The following is a 17,653-nucleotide window of genomic DNA, read 5'->3' as shown; positions in this document are numbered from 1 at the left end:
TTTATTCATTTCGTGCGTATTTTTATTAGCTTTCTTGTTGTTTGCTTATTTAATTTTCATAAACCCAATGAAAACTTCCAGAATTGGATAAATAAAGTTCATTTTGTCTTATTGAGTGGATAAGACCTTGCTTTATTTTAAAGGATTATAGAACCTTTGCAGAATTCCACCTTCCCATTTCTAATGACTTTCTCGTTTGTCATTTTTACGTAACCATATAATGTTATCAGCTCAGTCGCTAGACCAAAGATGTTCAAAATCAACACATGAAACTGCAGTGATGTTCATATTCAGGGTTACGGCAGAATAAATAATGATAATAAAAAAGCAGCTAATTTTCTTTACGGAGTGTTGATTTCGTTCAAAACAAGATGGTATTTCAAATATTCTAAATTGAAAATATAAATATTTTTATTATAGCTTATAGTTGCTGGACTGAGGAAGGGTTAAAGGGGGGAGGGGGTGGGGTCGTTGGTATATTTGAAAATATTATGTTCTCGGCTTTTTATTTCTTCAAGCTTGCTTTGAAAGTAAATTTTAATAAGTTTGATTATTTGTAGTGTATAATTTATGGTAAAATTTTATATTTTAGGACAGGCGTATAGTGGTATCGTTTTATTTCCTGGTTCCATTTACCATTCTTTTCTTCTTTTTTTTTCTTTCTTTCTCACTTTCATGTATGTTGTCATCAATTTGTATGAATTATTGGCGAAAGCCTAAGATTGAATAAACTCCCTATTGTCGACATGTCTAATTGACATGACGTGATTCGATCCTTATAAACGTGATCAACAATTGCATAGGTGACGGTGGGATTAAATATTATCAAACTCATATCACTCGGTCTAAATTTTTGTCACTAACTAGCGATTGTTCAACAACGAGGACCAGAAAAAGGTGAGGATGCCGTGTAAATAAAAGGATCGTATGATCTGGATACATTGCATGAAACAGTAGTTAGAATTTTTTAGGCTCCAATCTTATGGGATTCTTTACCACCTAAAACCCGACAATGTGAAAGTCTACCAGTCTTTAAACGGCATCTAAAAACCAATATTTTTCATTCTTCTTATCGCGATTCTATGTGAAGTTCGAACAAGATAATATTATGTGTGTGACTGTTGTAGTGATTTTGTAGTCGAATGAATGAACATGTGTGATACTAAAAAACTAATGTAAAGCACCCCTGAGCACTATTTGTGGATACTGGCGCTATATCAAATAATAATAATAATAATAATAATAATAATAATAATAATAATAATAATAATAATAATAATAATAATAATGATAATAATAATAATAATAATGTTTTAAGTAAACGTTAGGAAACTTCTTTATAGTCTTTAATATTTTTATAGTTTAGGTAGGTACAAATTGGCAAAATTTTTGGGCCATTTAAAAAACAATTATCTATGCGATATGTCGACCTGTCTCCTAATCATAATGTAATATGCATATTTACGTAATTTTATTACCGATTGTGGATTATTCGACACCTCAGTGTCCGTTTGTATTCATGCTGGAGGGGCTAAGGGATAAACTAGGAGGTCTGGTTTATTTACAGGTATATTGGGACGCGTAAAACCATTGACACTGTGGCTTGTTGGCCTTCGGGTCGAGGTCATCGTCACGTTGTAATGGGAATACAGTTTCAGCGTTTCCAAAAAAAAACCCCAAAAAAAAAACAAAAAAAGCAAAAATAAATAAATTATATATTATATATATATATATATATATATATATATATATATATATATATATATATATATATATATTATATATATTGAATCGTGTTTGATACAAATATGGTACGAAAAGTGCTCGACATGAAGTAATGGAGCGAATTATTATTTTTAAGAGTATTTACCACAATGTTTGAGACAGTCTACATTAATGTTTCAGGCTTAATTTGCCATCGTCAGGACTGAGTTGTTTTGTTGACTGTTGTAAACAACTCAGTCCTGACGATGGCAAATTAAGACTGAAACATTAATGTAGACTGTCTCAAACATTGTGGTAAATATTTTTTAAAATAATATATATATATATATATATATATATATATATATATATATATATATATATATAATAAAAGAGAAAAAAAGTTTTACAAAGCATAAGACGTTTCAAGGCTAACAAAATCGAAAGGAATATTTCACCTTAGTTGTTAAAAAAAGGCTTCGTCTAAGATTATAGTTAGCTATGAAATTTCAAGAATACAGGGAAATGTAACAAAGTAGGTATGTACCGAAAAAATTAGTGTAGTTGAAATGGTAAGCAAAGTTTTTTACGATAGCAGCTTATCAAACTATAGAATGACTAATGGGCGTGTCTCTAAACTCCAGGGAGAGATTTAAAATACAAGAAGTTTTTTGTTTTTTTTCAAAAACTAAGCAGTCACTCACTTTTACAACATTGAGAACACCAAGTGTTAGGATTAATCAAACGTTAGTTTCACTATTGTCGTTTAAGGGTTGGCTGCAAAAACAGTCAAACAAAACATATACATCAAATTTACTGGGGTCGATATGTCAACGGCTTTTGATACCGTAAACTGAAACAATCTTTTGGAAATACTTCATGAAATTGCAGTCCAGGGTGGGCTAAGAACCATGCGATCTCTGCTGAGCAACACCACCATCAGTTCAATTTTACACAGGGCCACCACAGAAGCGATCAAAACCAATGACGGAACTCGACAAGGCGACAGCTTCAGTCCCTTGTTGTTTGTGATATAACTAGACCATATACTAAAGGAATTTAAGAGCGTCCTGACATAACATGTTTCAACACTTGAAGTCAAAACACCCCCTGAAAGAGCATACGCGAATGATGTAAAGCTCATAGGAAAAATCAATGTTGATATCGCATGAAAAACTTTGCAAAAAACACGACTCCCATGTAAACTCATATAATATTTAGATAACTGGAAACGTACCAAAAGAAAGGTGGGTCATTAATAAGAGACGAGATGTAGAGAGACGTAAATAGCTGTCAAAATGTCGCACTAAAGAAGCTTGCAAAACTTATGGAAAAGAGAGGACAAGATGAAAACAAGCACTAAACCCAAACTATGCCGGGCACCAAACCTCGCCAGCAAAACAAACAATAAAGAAACGAAGAGGGAACTCACCCCCCCCCCCCCCTTCCTTCTACCCAAAATAAAGAAAATGGAATGAAATTTTGTAGCAACTTGATCAATGGACGGTCCGGTCCGAAGCCCTGATGAGGAAGGAGGAGAGTTGGGCGTGAAGCAACCTCACAATATAAAAAAAATATTCCCGCAACAAAATACACATCCTATGCTGAGAGAGGGATAGTCTTTCATCAAGTGGATTCATAATGGAAAGCGAATGAAATGAAAGCTACTTAATGCCCTTGCCTTGCCTGTAGCCCTTTAAATTTTTAAACTCTACTTTCTACACTTGTTTTTCTCTGGAACCAAACGGAATCCTTCTGGCCAAGAGGCAAATAGTCCCTAACCCTGAATAGGTTCTCTACCAATCACAGGTTCCTCACACGGAGTCCTTTATTGACCGAACAGATAACAAATTATAATTTTGGTAAAAAGGTCTTCGTTGTCGTTTGACCCACCTCACGGTTTCAAATGTGCAAATAACAAATGCTTGCCACCCTTTTGATAGGACGCTGGTCTATTACAAAGCACTTTCGCCAGATCTAACATACACCCCATTACAGCTGAGTGGACGGGGGGGGGGGGGGGGGGGGGGGGGCATAATCTTGACAGCACCAGTCCCTTCGCGAAATGAGCTATCGAGATCCCACAAATCATTATTGCCACGCTATCAAAGATTTAAGAAATCACTACAATAGACAGGCCCCAGGCGAATCAACAAGTGGAATTGGAATTACCAAAGGCAATTTAAACACACTTGATTCTAGCCGTGTTTACTTTTCTCTTGGGTACTTAGAGGATCTACATGATAATTTTGATATTAACAGCTCTTGTTCTCCCCTAAAGACGAAAAGCATTATATATATATATATATATATATATATATATATATATATATATATATATATATATATATATATATATATATATATACTATATATATATATATATATATATATATATATATATATATATATATATATATATATATATATATATATATATGTATATTCATTTACAATAAGTCTTTCAATCTGATCCACTGCCTTAAACCAGTATTTAAATCAGGTAGTGAAAAAGGTAAGAACTTATATCTAAAAAACTCGGACTTTCATTGAGTTTATAATAATACTAATAATAATAATAATAATAATAATAATAATAATAATAATAATAATAATAATAATAGTAATAATAAAAACAAACAAAAAACAATAAATAAAAACGATCAGAATAAAATGACAAAAAGAACGTAACACGAATAAATACACAAACTGTAGATTGTGACACAAAATGTAAGGAATAAAGTCTATGATATTAAACTCTTACGTAGATTATGTTTAAGAACAAATCTCACCTGTTAATGAGGCCAATATTATCGATATCCTTAACTGAATAAACTGGCAATCAACTACTATCCGGGTAGCTAAGCCTCAGTCTGAAAAAATATCCGTCTCATTACATTACACTACACACTACAACAAAGAAACTATAATGCATTCCTCTGGTGGGTTTCTTAGAACTGTTGCCCGTATGTCCTTTTGTAGATATAAATAGACAAGCAAGGAAGGGCTGGTGATATTTTTCCCCCTTATATCAAGTGACACAAGCCAGATGACTAAAACTGAAACATAAAGTATAAAGGCTGATCTATTCATTGAACCTGTGTAGAGCCGGCAACGGGTTTCATGCACCAGTGAATATCTCTCTCTCTCTCTCTCTCTCTCTCTCTCTCTCTCTCTCTTTCAATCCTTTTTCTTTCTCTTCTCTCTTGTCATTATGAATTTTCTGTCTCATACAGTGTTGTAATACTGTAGATGTTTATTTTGTTTTTTAATGGTTTTACGGCGCTTACAACACATTTAGGTCATATCAGTACCAGTAAAAAGGAAGAAAACTGGATAGTAAAAACATTCTAGACTAGATGTACAATTAAAAGGACTTGAGGAAAAAGTAAGACAGGGGAAATCGTTCAAATTGGGAACAGATGTAGATTCCAAGAGTACAGTATCAGTGTACTTACACTACGAGGAATACACTCAAATATTTACAAACCATATGTTAAAAATAAATTTTAAAATAACAGTACATAACACAGAGATGATTTACAAGGAAAAAAATATCATCTCCCAAAACAATAACTCCACATTCGACTGCTTCCCTCCCAGCCAAGATTCCGGCCTGGGTCAGGACAAAACCAAGTAATCTCATTCCAAGACAAGGACAGTAAGCAATTGGAAAACAGATACAGGGGGATAGAAAACACAGCAAATACCTCCCGGTTAGGGTGTCCTTTTATCAACGACAGGACTCTGAGTAAGGTACGAAATACAATTTCACTAAATTTGTTATACATCAGCTTGTTAAACTTTGTTCAAATTTGCTATTTTTAAATGGCAGGAATAACGAGATTTTATTGTATTTTCTAAATACCCTCATCAAACGGCCGATAACTGTAAATTAATGCTTTTCCTTTAAAACCTTTTTTTTTTCGTTGCGTTTCATCAAAACTATAAATTAGTAATCGCATCTTTTTCTATACAATGGACATTTAATGTCATAGACTGACCTGCCAGTTCACCTTATTATCTTATTTAATCCAATTGAAAATGTTCATTAGGAAGAACAGGGAAGTGAGTTCATTTACAAAGCATCCAAAATACTGTTCAAATAGAGCGTCTAAATTGAAGAATTGATTTATTACTGCGAGTTTTGTATTGAATTGTTTTAAATTTCGCGAGTATAGAATTGTCAAAAAGATTTAGATCAAGCTTACAGACACCTTAGAAATAAAAATAACAACCGTATATACAGGGTATATATAATCCTTGTAAGTGGTCCTTCAAAGCCATTAGACCAATGGAAACGGATTTATTTTAATGAAACGGACAATCGCAATTGTTTCATACCATTTGGACATGACGCTTATCTGTCTCAAAGTACTTTCCGCCGTCTAACAGACACAGCTAACAGATCACTGATGGATAGACAGAGAGGGAGGGTCAGAAAACAAAATCTCGATCCGGGATCGATCTCGCCCCCTTTGCTTGTGAAGCGAGTGCTCTCCAAACTGAGACATTAGGACTACCATCCTTGTAACTGTAACTAGTCTGAAATCATATGAAATGCACATTGACCCTGTCACGGGATCTTCCAAAAGGATATCGTACACTAAAAATGCTCGTACTTACGAAACATTGCAAAGAACATATCAATATCAAAATAAATAATGGAGGGGTTGTTAATTTATAAGGTTCATAAATATTATCTTTTACAACAAGAAAAAAATAAAAAATCATTTGACTGTTTCTCTCTCAGCAAGTTTCCAGAAAGCTCCAAGTGAAGCCAATCAGGTCCAATTCCAGAACAAAGACAAAAGTTACATGGGAATGACACATTCTATATGGGATAGATGAGGTAGCGAAACTGAGGAATCCTTCGGTCCAGAGAAGGCAAAAAAAAAAGCTTGAGCTTTTATGTAGCGCAATATCCACTAAACGTGCTCAAAGCGGTTTACAAAGTGTCCCTGACCAACAGCAACACGCAACCTGTAGGACGAAATGTGGCTCCTGTTTTTTTTTTTTTTCCCCTACAGAGACAGCGCTATTAACGGCGATGTACTCATTCTACGCCTGAGTACGGTGAGATAATCTGAGTACAAGGACTTCCAAGGACTCAACTATGCGCCCAGCGAGGCTCGAACCTAGGACATCCCGATCCGAAAGCGAGTGTCATACCACAGGACCACATAAAGAGATGATTTACATGGAAAAAATATCTCCCAAGGTCAGGACAACACTAAGTAATCTCATTCCAAGACAAAGACAGAAAGCAATTGGAAAACAGATATAGGGGTGTAGAAGACGCGGCAAGTCCCTCGCTGCCCACTGGGAGGTCGGGAACTCAACCCCACCAGGGACTCTCATATTGTGGTTAGTTTCCTTTGCTGTCCATGGAATGCGGAGGATTTTCAAGTAGCATTTCATTTCAAATGCATTGATTTTATTCTCATCATTTTTTGTTGTTTTTTTTTCTTTTTTTTTACAATTTCCCTCCCAGTCAGTACTCCGGCCAGGGCCAGGACAAAAGCAAGTAATCTCATTCCAAGACAAAGACAGAAAGCATGTTGGAAAACAGATATAAGGGGATATAAGACACAGTAAGTGCCACCCTGACATGGAGGCCAGGAACCCCACCAAGGAAGCGATGATGGTAGTGGCTGTAGTAGTCGTGATAGTGACGGTGATGTGGTGGTGGTTGTGTAGTGTTGATGTGGAGGTGGTAGCTGTAATAATATTGGCAATAATGGTGGTAGTAGTAAAGTGGTGGTAGTGATGATGATGATGTGATAGGGTCTATTGTAACAGTATTGGTAGTCATGATGATGTGGTGGTGGTGGTTGTGATAATGGTGTGTGTGTATGGGAGAGGGGGTATCCTTGGAACAATATAACCTCACCGAAACTCGACGGAAGTTGCCCGTAGACCGGAATAGTTTGCACCAGACCGGGTGCATTCCCGGTGAAATCCACGGATTTTTGGCATCACTGTCAAGAAATTAGTTTTATTTTTGTCAATTTTGTTTTGTTTGAGGAACGAAGAAGAAGAAGAAGAAGAAGAAGAAGAAGAAGTTTGGGCAAGTGATAATCTCCTGTGGATATCAAGAGTCGATTTCCCATTTGCCTCTATTCTTGCCGCAAGATAACAACTAGAGGCCTGTAAAAATGTCAACTCATTCATTCTAGTCATCGAGAAAGGGATAACAGATTTGTGGGATAGGAGACAAAGCAACGGACCGCCTCCACCCACAAGGGACATCATGACCACAACAATAACAACTTTGGGAGAAAGACAACGTAAAAATAAAAAAAAAAATATTAAAAAATGAAATAGAAGATAGAAAATGAACACACTCCAAAATGACTGGGTCAAAGGAATCATTTTATTCCCTCCATTTATGTCATCAATTATTACTTTGTGGTCAGTCAGGTCACGGTATTCATACTACCAATGGCGACTATGCATATCCTTCTGAGAACCAAGAACTACAAGTTTTTTTTTCTTTGTTTTTTTTTATAACAAATTGATGAATTATGTATATCCAAAAACCTAAAAACCTCTTGCGTTCAGAACAAACCAACCCCCCCCCCCCCCCCCCCTCAAAAAAAAGAGGAACCTAACAAAAGTTGATGCTTTGAGTATAACATTGTTTGTTTTGTTTTTGTTTTTAAGGGTTTTACGGCGCTTGCAACACATTTAGGTTATATCAGCGCCAGTAAAAAGGAAGAAAATGGGAAAGTAAAAAGTTATAGAATTACAATTAAAGCACCCAAGAAAAAGTAAGACAAAGGGGAACTGGGAACAAATAGGGATCAGATGTAGATTCCAAGAGCATACCACCAATGTACTTAGTCTGAGATCACCTATAAGTCTCATCCGGACACAAGCACAAAATCCAACAAAGAGGAATACACTCAAATGCTTACATTATACATTAAAAATAAATATAATAATACATAACAGAGAGATGATTTACAAGGAAAAAAATATCATCTCCCAAAACAATAACTATGCATTTGACTGTTTCCCACCCAGCCAGGACTCCGACCAGGGCCAGGAAAAAAAAACAAGTAATCTCATTCCAAGACAAAGACAGAAAGCATGTTGGAAAATAGATATCTGGGGATAGAAGACACAGTATGTACCTCCCTGCCCGCTATGGGAGGTCAGGATCCCCACCCAGGAGTATAACATTGTTTCCATGGAAAATAATTTTGACACCGAGGCAGAAGCCAAGTAAAAAAATAGGGTGTTGGGAGAGGGGACTGAAGATACCCTTTCAACAGCCACAGTACACAGCTCGTAATTGGTAGCCAAAAGGATATGCACAATACTATAAATCAAAACTGGACAATGAGTGGCAAATGACTATGAATTTGTATGAGAGCATTGGCAATTATTATGATTACGGATGCAATGTCGATTGTGTTGACGATTTAAAGGAACAGATAGTAAAATCCATGGCAAATAATAAATAGAATCATATAAGTTAAGCACAACATCCATCAATACATCAATTATTACAAGGTTTAAAAAATACATCTTCATTCATAAAATAAACATTATTTCAAAATGGTCATAAAAGTAAACAGGCGTCGAAAAGATCTTTCAAATTAATTTGGAGGTGATAAGATGTCATCACTTTACATATTCATGAATGTTTCAAATAGAAAATTAATTGAACTATTTGTCACTGTCAGTGTCAAGTTCAACACTATATCTATATACAGAGATATTAAGTTCTGTCACCCAAACACCACCCTCCCTTCCCTCAAAATCGATCATTTCTAATAAAAAAGACTTTCGACAGTCCTATGTCATTTTTGCGCTTGTAAAAGGAATAAGATGGAATAGTCTTACAAGAAAATATTAAAAACAATAAACTATCACTTCATAACAGAAATGAATTTAAAGAGAAAAAAAAATCATCTTCCTAAACTAATATTTATCATTTGAATGTTTCCCTCTCCTCAACCAAGGGGTCTGGCCAGGACAAGGACAAAATCAGGTAATCTCATTCCAAGACAGACATATAGTACAGCCTGGGTAAGGAAAACTTATAGAGAGGTATATGAGTTTCTTTGAGGGGTTTTTACAAGACTTGCAACACTTCAAGTCTGTAGTTCAAATATCAAAAGAAAAAGCAAGACATCGGGGAATAGTTAAAAAAAGGGAACAGAAGACTCCACAGATATTCCTCTTTTGATATTACCTTATAAGTCACATCCAGACACAAGCAAAGACCCTGCTTTGACTCAAATGTTTATAAACTAAAATATATTTAAAAGTAATTACTATAAAAGTATAAAATGATTTTACAATGAAAAAAATGCCATGTCTCAGGGGGAACAAAAAGGAACTATACGTTTCACGTGATACAGAGGAGCAGAAGACACAGAAAGGGTGACCGCCCTGCCCAACATGATAGGTCAAAAGATAAACTAGTCAAACAGTGAACAGAAAAAGGGCAGTTATGTTGTTATGAGGGTTTTACAACAATTGCAATGCTCTTAGGTCAGTGCTGGTAAAAAGTAAGATGGAAAAGTAAAATACTCTAGCCTTACAACTAAAAGCATCAACAAAAAAGTCAGGTAAAGCGGACTGGTTCAAATAGGGAACAGGAGCAAATTCCAAAAACATGTACTTGGGGATCACCTCAAAGTCTCATTTAGATAAAAGCACAGGATCCTCCTAAACGTTTACAAAGCATATCACATTAAAAACAAAGAAAACTATAACAGTACATAACAGAGAGATGATTTACAAGGAAAAAATATCACCTCACAGCCAAGGACTCAGGCCAGGACTACAACAAAACTAAGTAATTTCTCGTTCTACGGCAAGGGCAGAAAGCAACATGCAAGAGAAAAACAGATAAAGAGGGATAAAAGACTTAGCAAATATTTCATGAGCAACCTAAAAAAGTCAAATCCAAAGAGAATTAACCTTGCCAATGGGAACACACTCAGATGATAACAATAGACATTTTAATAACTAGGTATAACACAATATAGAGATAATTAGCAAGAATGAAAATCATCTTTCACTAAAAAAAAGTCATCTGAATGTCATTCCCCCAACAAAACATCTGTGTCAGGTTAGTCCTGAACAAAGATATGAAGCGAAGTTGAAAGGTACAAAAGATGATGATAAAAAAAAACGAGAGTAACCTCCTCAGACCATAGGAGGAGTAGCTTCATCCAGATGTCTGTAAGTTTATAAAATTATACACAGTATTGTTGTTTTGTTTCTGTTTTTAAGGGTTTTACGGCACTTGGGACACATTTAGGTCATAGCAGCGCCAGTAAAAAGAAGAAAATGGAATAGTCAAAATATTCTAGATTTACAATCAAAGCATCTAAGAAAAAGTAAGACAAAGGGGAACTGGTCAAATAGGGAACAGATGTAAATACCAAGAGCACACCAACAAAGTACTTAGTTTGAGATCACCTTAAAGTCTCATCCAAACACCAGCATATGATCCCACTAAGAGGAATACACTCAAATGTTTACAGAATACATCCAAAACATAATATACAACCAACAATACATAACAGAGAGATGATTTACAAGAAAAAATATATCATCTCCCAAAACAAAAACTATGCATTTGACTGTTTTCCCCCCAGCCAGGACAAAACCAAGTAATCTCATTCCACGCCAAAGACAAAGACAGAATGCAAGTTGGAAAACAGATATACGGGGATAGAAGACGCAGCATGGTCTCCTGCCCACCATGGGAGGTCAATATACCCAGTATAAACACATTGAAATAAAAATGAATATATGTATCATAAAATCTAATTGTTTGCTTTTAAGGGTTTTACGGCACTTGCAACACATTTAGGTCATATCAGCGCCAGTAAAAAGGAAGAAAACTAGATAAAGAAAATATTCTAGATGTATTATTAAAAGTACTTGAGGAAAAAGTAAGACAAAGCGGAATCGTAAAAATAGGGAAAAGATGTTTATTCCAAGTCCAAGTGCACACTCTCTGTGTACTTAATTTGAGATTACCTAAAAGCCTCATCCAGACACCAACACAAGATCCCACTAAGAGGAATACACTCAAATGTTTATAAATCATATGTTTAGATAAAAACCAGTGCATAACAGAGAGATGATTTACAAGGGAAAAAATTATCATCTCCCAAAAGTATAATTATACATTCGACTGTTTCCTTCCCAGCCAAGGGCTCCGACCAGGGTCAGGACAAAACTAAGTAATCTCATTCCAAGACAATGACAGAAAGCAACTGGAAAACAGATACAGGGGGATAGAAGACACAACAAGTACCTCCCTGCCCACTACGGGAGGTCGCGAACCCTGTCCGGATAAAAAAAATACTAAGAGTGAATATCAAACATATCCAAGGCTAATTATGGTTAACATTCTATCACCTGCAAAGTCATTAAACAAAGCAATCGTTTGTGAACAACACAAAACCTTTATACTAAGCTGTTGAAATGTTAAGTAAAGCACTTAACCTCTGCTGATATATATGATATGGGATATGAAGAAACCTATAGTTATAATTCATATCAACTATCATTTAGCTGCTAGAATGGAAAAATACTTTTGTTTGAGCAAAGCTAATTCACAAAACTTATGTACTGTTCACAAACAACATCTTTATGTCACAAACTCTGTCAAAGTGCACATTTAGCTTCTGAAGTTAAACCAGGATGAATATCATCCAGCATCAAGACCTCAAGAAAAGAGGAAGGGGAGAGAGAACATGTTGATAATGATGTAGATGAACTGAGATTCCATACTAATTTAATTCACATAGACACACCAATATCCGCAATTTCAATACAGTGTGAACACATTAAAAAGTAATAAAGAGAAGAAAAAAAATAAACAAACAAAAATTAACAAAGTAAATAAACATTTAAAATGATATATGACTATGAAAGGTCAATAAAATAAAATGAGACAAGAACAGTCAGCAACAACAATGAGTGATGGGAAGAATTGAGGTGAGAAAGACAAAATGATGGCATTGGATACATATGAGATGAAGGGAAACGACTAAACAGAATCGCATGAAATACACTCTAGTCCAAACACACATCACTTTCACCAATGATATACAAATTTTTTTAAATGAACCAAAGGGGAAAAAAATAATAAAAAACATAATATAGCTACAGAGACTGGAATCAGTTGCCCCACAAAATGTCTGATATCTCAATTTTGTTTTATGGATGGAAACCTATAGTATAACTATAACCATATATAGGTATGTAAGGGAAATTTTAAGACCCATATTTGCTTAATATTGGAAAGAAGGAAACAGACAATTGGGCTTATTTAAATTATTAGCTTATAAAAAGGGAAATCTACAAATAAAAAGAAATTCCTACAAATGATTTTGAATCGTTAAAAAAATAAAATAACAAAACTATTGAAAAGTACTCAATAGAATGAGTTTTTGAGATATTCCTATAGTTCTATCTGCACATGCATCACTTCGACAATACAAAAGGTGTAGTTCAAACAGTAGTAGAGATGTAGGAAAGGAAGAGACCTAATAAGGGAAAGCCAAATAAACTTAGGAATCTCTTGGTAGTTTACTGTTGAGGGGAACAGAAATCAGAAACTGTATAAAATTTATCTCCTCAGATCGTTTGTGACATGTCCCATTGATTGGAGTGAACTTGTAACAGTTATTGTTCACACCAAAATTAGTCAGTCAAGGTGTAATATATTTCAGCTTTTGAATCCAGCTCATCCGTTTCATACAAGTAACTTGACAAGTTAATAAAAACACTAAACTGTCAAATACTTGATTACATGCTGATTTACGAACCGAAGAAAGATAAGGTAATTGTAAAACCTTTGAGCCATCTCAACCTGTCATACAGAACACAATGACACTAAATTAATATTACAGCACAAATTAATGTGAATTCCCAAGCTGAAAATATGCAAAACACAGAATGTCAACATATAATTTACATTGAACACCCTACAGGATACAAAATTTGTTTTCTTTTTAATCTCAGACCTCATGAAAAAAAAATATTTTTGTTCAAAATGAAGTGGTAAACAAGAGTACACCATAGTGACGACATAGAATAATGGCAAACAAATGTCTAAAAAAATATATTAAAAAACGAAAAGAAAAAAGAAAAAGTTTTAAAAACCAAGAAATTGTATAATGGTATAAATCGTACTTAGAACCATTAAATTTGAAACAGAACACAGGAAATGTATTGCGCCCATGAGGATAAATAATTAATAAAAAGGAAAACATAATAAATACAGTCTGCACCAAAGTAAAAAAATAATCTTAAATTGATTGAAAGTCACTTCTACCTTGGGTCGTTATGCTTTGCTTTTTATAAGAGGCTGAATTCAGAGCCCAAGGGTTGGTGTTAATTCATCACAAAAATGACAAGAAACAAATGATGAATCAATATTCATTGACAAGCATCCCCTAATAGTAAACCAGCCTTTAAAAGTCTGATATCCTTAAGATTTTTTTTATGAAAACCAGCATGAGAGGAAAATAATCAAATGCATACATCTATCACATTTATTATGTATAGTCACATAGAAAAATAAAGAGACGATTACCATAGCTAAAAGACTAAAAGGTCCAGAACAAAAGACTAGATTAGATGCAAGGAGAAATAACTTATTATGAAAAAAATCAATGTCTCATTAGCAACAACAGCCAGGTTGCATTTTTAAGACGAGTTTAAAAATACAACAGACTAAATGTGGATTAATAATTACAAAAATTGATAAGACTTTCATTATTCACATATCGTAATCAATATCGAACAGAACAGATAAACAAAGCTTTTGACACTCTCATCCATTCCATAGCACTGACTCAACTCATATATACCCCTCACAAATTTGACATAGCTTTTGAATCAATTCCACCATGACACACAATCAACAGTCATTGCTCCTGTACTTCATTCACAAAAAAACATGATAAAAGAGCTGTACAATTCAATAGAGAAGGCATCCATGTAAGTTTACTCAAGATAGGCATAAACATAGGAAAATCCTTTGCTAGAAGTGCTACTTTCAAAATGAGCTAACTTTAATATTCATGGTGAAGGTGGGGAAAACAAATGTTTAATTTTCAAAACATGAAAGAAAAGGTTATAGATTTAAAGTTTTAAAAAGACATGGATGTATGTTGTATACTAAAATGTTTCAAAATACTTTCTTGAAGAAAAAAAATAATAAGAGAGAATTAGTCTTCTGGATACATGAAATTTAATATTGCACTTTAGATCCCCATTTTGGGAATGGAGTGAACACAAGAAATAAATGACAAAAGTCAATAATAATAGTAATAATAATAATAATAATAATAATAATAATAATAATAATAATAATAATACATCATGGCAATTGCAAGAATCATTTAACTTATATGCGTAGCCTAGAGACACACTCTGAGCAATGAGTTTACATCAATAGTTGCAAAATAAAATATTTGTCCACAATGAATATTATAAAGGGCACCTCAAATTGACATGAATCATTAAGTAACAATTCTAAATTAGATTTTCTCCCTGCCTCTTTTTTAAAATGAGAATATCAGAAAAGTGTCCCAAGTCAGGTAAAGATATGTCAAGTTGCAACTGAATGAAATGAACGACAATTGACTGAAAATAACTTATCTCTAATAATTCTTTAACACTACCATTTCAAAAGCATAAAAATCGTGCACAAAGTGGTGAGACAGATCATATGTAAAATCGAACTTTTTCTGAATCATCCAATTTTGTTCAAATTTCAATTGGTTCAGACATTTCTGCTGTCTTAAAATCATGAGTTTCTCGTATTAAAAAGGGCAAAATTGAAGCTTTTCAAATGCTTTTTTTCAAAAGCTTCAGTCAGAGGATCTGCTTTTGAGTAAGAAAATGCTTCCTAGTATGTATTTTGAACATCAAAGAACTGTGGAGATTAACCATCATCAATCATGCTTCACTTTCCCATAAATTATGGACTAGTATGCAAGGAAGAAAAAAAATAATTCCCCACAATTTGACAAGGAAATATTTTATGATGAAATTTAAAAAATTCCCCTTGGCAAAATTGGTAAAACACTAATTACTTAAAAAGCAGACTGCAACCCGCTAAAATCCGCATCTATACTGTCTATCCGGTCACAAAATTACACCACTATGAGGAGTTATCTCTAAATAAGAAATGAAAGGGGATTAAGAGATTTTAAAAACATATGAAGGATGAGAACGGGTAACTGAAATCATCTATCCATGAATATTTGGATTGATTATTCTCTTCTCTCTCTTAAATTTCAAAGAAAAGATAATACACAATTTTTATGTTGGCTTGAGGTTAGAGGGTATAAAAATGCTAAGGTGAACAATGCATCTGAGCATAACAAAATTCAATAACTTGTGGTCCCAAAAGTAATTTTGACGGAAAGTAAGAAGCAAGGGACAAGTATGAAAGGTAGTAAATGAAATCATCAGTGCTGATGGTGATAAAAAGTGAAAAGGGAGGAAAATTGTGAACGATTGCCATTAAACCCCATTTTTACAACACTCAACCCACTTTTAGTGTAAATGTTGCTGCTCGAAGCTCGAAGAAATAAATAACAATGTGAAATTGAATGTAACCTTCAATATAATTACAAAAAACAGATCAAATGAACGTTTCGATTTTCCCCTTTATCAACAAAACAGGATGAATAAAACACTGGTTTTGTTGATAAAGGGGAAACCCGACAGTGTTTCATTCATCCTGTTTTGTTGATAAAGGGGAAACCCGACAGTGTTTCATTCATCCTGTTTTGTTGATAAAGGGGAAACCCGAAACGTTCAGTTGATCTGTTTTTGTAATTAAATTGAAGCTTACATTCAATTTCACATTGTTATTTATAACCCACTATTAGAGCAATTCAGATGACAAACCACCATTGATACTCTAGCTAATTTCTGGAAAGTGGGAAACTGCAGCTATTTGTTTCGAGCTCACATCAAGTCTCTCACTGCAAGTTAATTTGATTGGTGGAAATGTATTTTAAAAAAAGAGGAAATTCCTCCAAAATCACTGATTTTTGCGGATCTGAGGAAAGCAATTAGCACTGATGAATTGTAATGATATACATTACAACCCACTTATAACGACATCAGCTGTAGCAACACTTTGTCAATGTCCCATTTTATCCCTATATATTAAGTCATAAAACAACCAATAAAAGAGACATAAAATTTCACAGATCCCCCAAACCGGCTTAAGAAAAATTTGAAAAAGTGTCCAATTTTGTTAATTTGTTAGTATTTTGATTTTAAAGGTTTTACAACGATTGCAACACATTTAGGTCACTTCAGCGCCAGTAAAAAGGAGGAAAATTGGATAGACAAAAAAGTTATAGATTTCAAATTGAAATCACATAAGAAAAAGTAAGACAAAGTAAATGGGAAGGGTTCAAATATGGACAAGATGTAGATTCCAAAGCACACAATCAGTGTACTTAGTTTTGAGATCACCTAAAATTCTTATCCTAACACAAACACAGGTCCCCATTGAGAAGAATACACTCAAATGTTTACAAACCAAAATATATCTTTAACAAGAAAATGCAACAGAGATGATTTACAAGGAAATATCTCCCTAAACTATAACTATACATTTGACAGTTTCCCTCCAATTCAAGGACTCCGGCCAGGGTTAGGACAAAACTAAGTTATCCCATTCCTAGACAAAGACAGAAAGCATGTTGGAAAACAGATATAGGGGATAGAGGACACAGTAAGTACCTCCCTGCCCACTATGGGAGGTCAAGAGTCTCAGTCGTCACTACGCTGATGATGATACCCACTTATACACTCCCATTTCATCAAAAAACATAGAAGAAACAAAAGAGCGACTTGCAGCATGTCTAAATAACGTTAAAGTTAAAGCATGGATGACAAACAACAAGCTTAAATTCAACAAGGACCAAACCGA

At 34.3% G+C, this 17,653-nt stretch overlaps 1 protein-coding gene across 1 annotated transcript in view; it reads right to left on the bottom strand.

Annotated features, from left to right (window-relative positions):
• LOC144971083 (uncharacterized) overlaps window positions 1–4,621 on the bottom strand; it is a 14,145-nt gene extending 9,524 nt beyond the window's left edge. The window contains exon 1 of the mRNA XM_078911435.1: window positions 4,497–4,621. The gene's annotated coding sequence lies outside the window, so the exon portion shown is untranslated. The remainder of the gene's footprint in view (window positions 1–4,496) is intronic.
• Window positions 4,622–17,653: the final 13,032 nt, after the last annotated feature.

The sequence above is a fragment of the Berghia stephanieae genome, chromosome 4 (genome assembly GCF_034508935.2).
Source record: "Berghia stephanieae isolate SIO BIC M18660-M18661 chromosome 4, UCSD_Bste_1.3, whole genome shotgun sequence".
Taxonomy (NCBI): Eukaryota; Metazoa; Mollusca; class Gastropoda; order Nudibranchia; family Aeolidiidae; genus Berghia; species Berghia stephanieae.
Note: the sequence above shows the minus strand (reverse complement) of the source record. Positions and strands in the feature narration are given on the sequence as shown.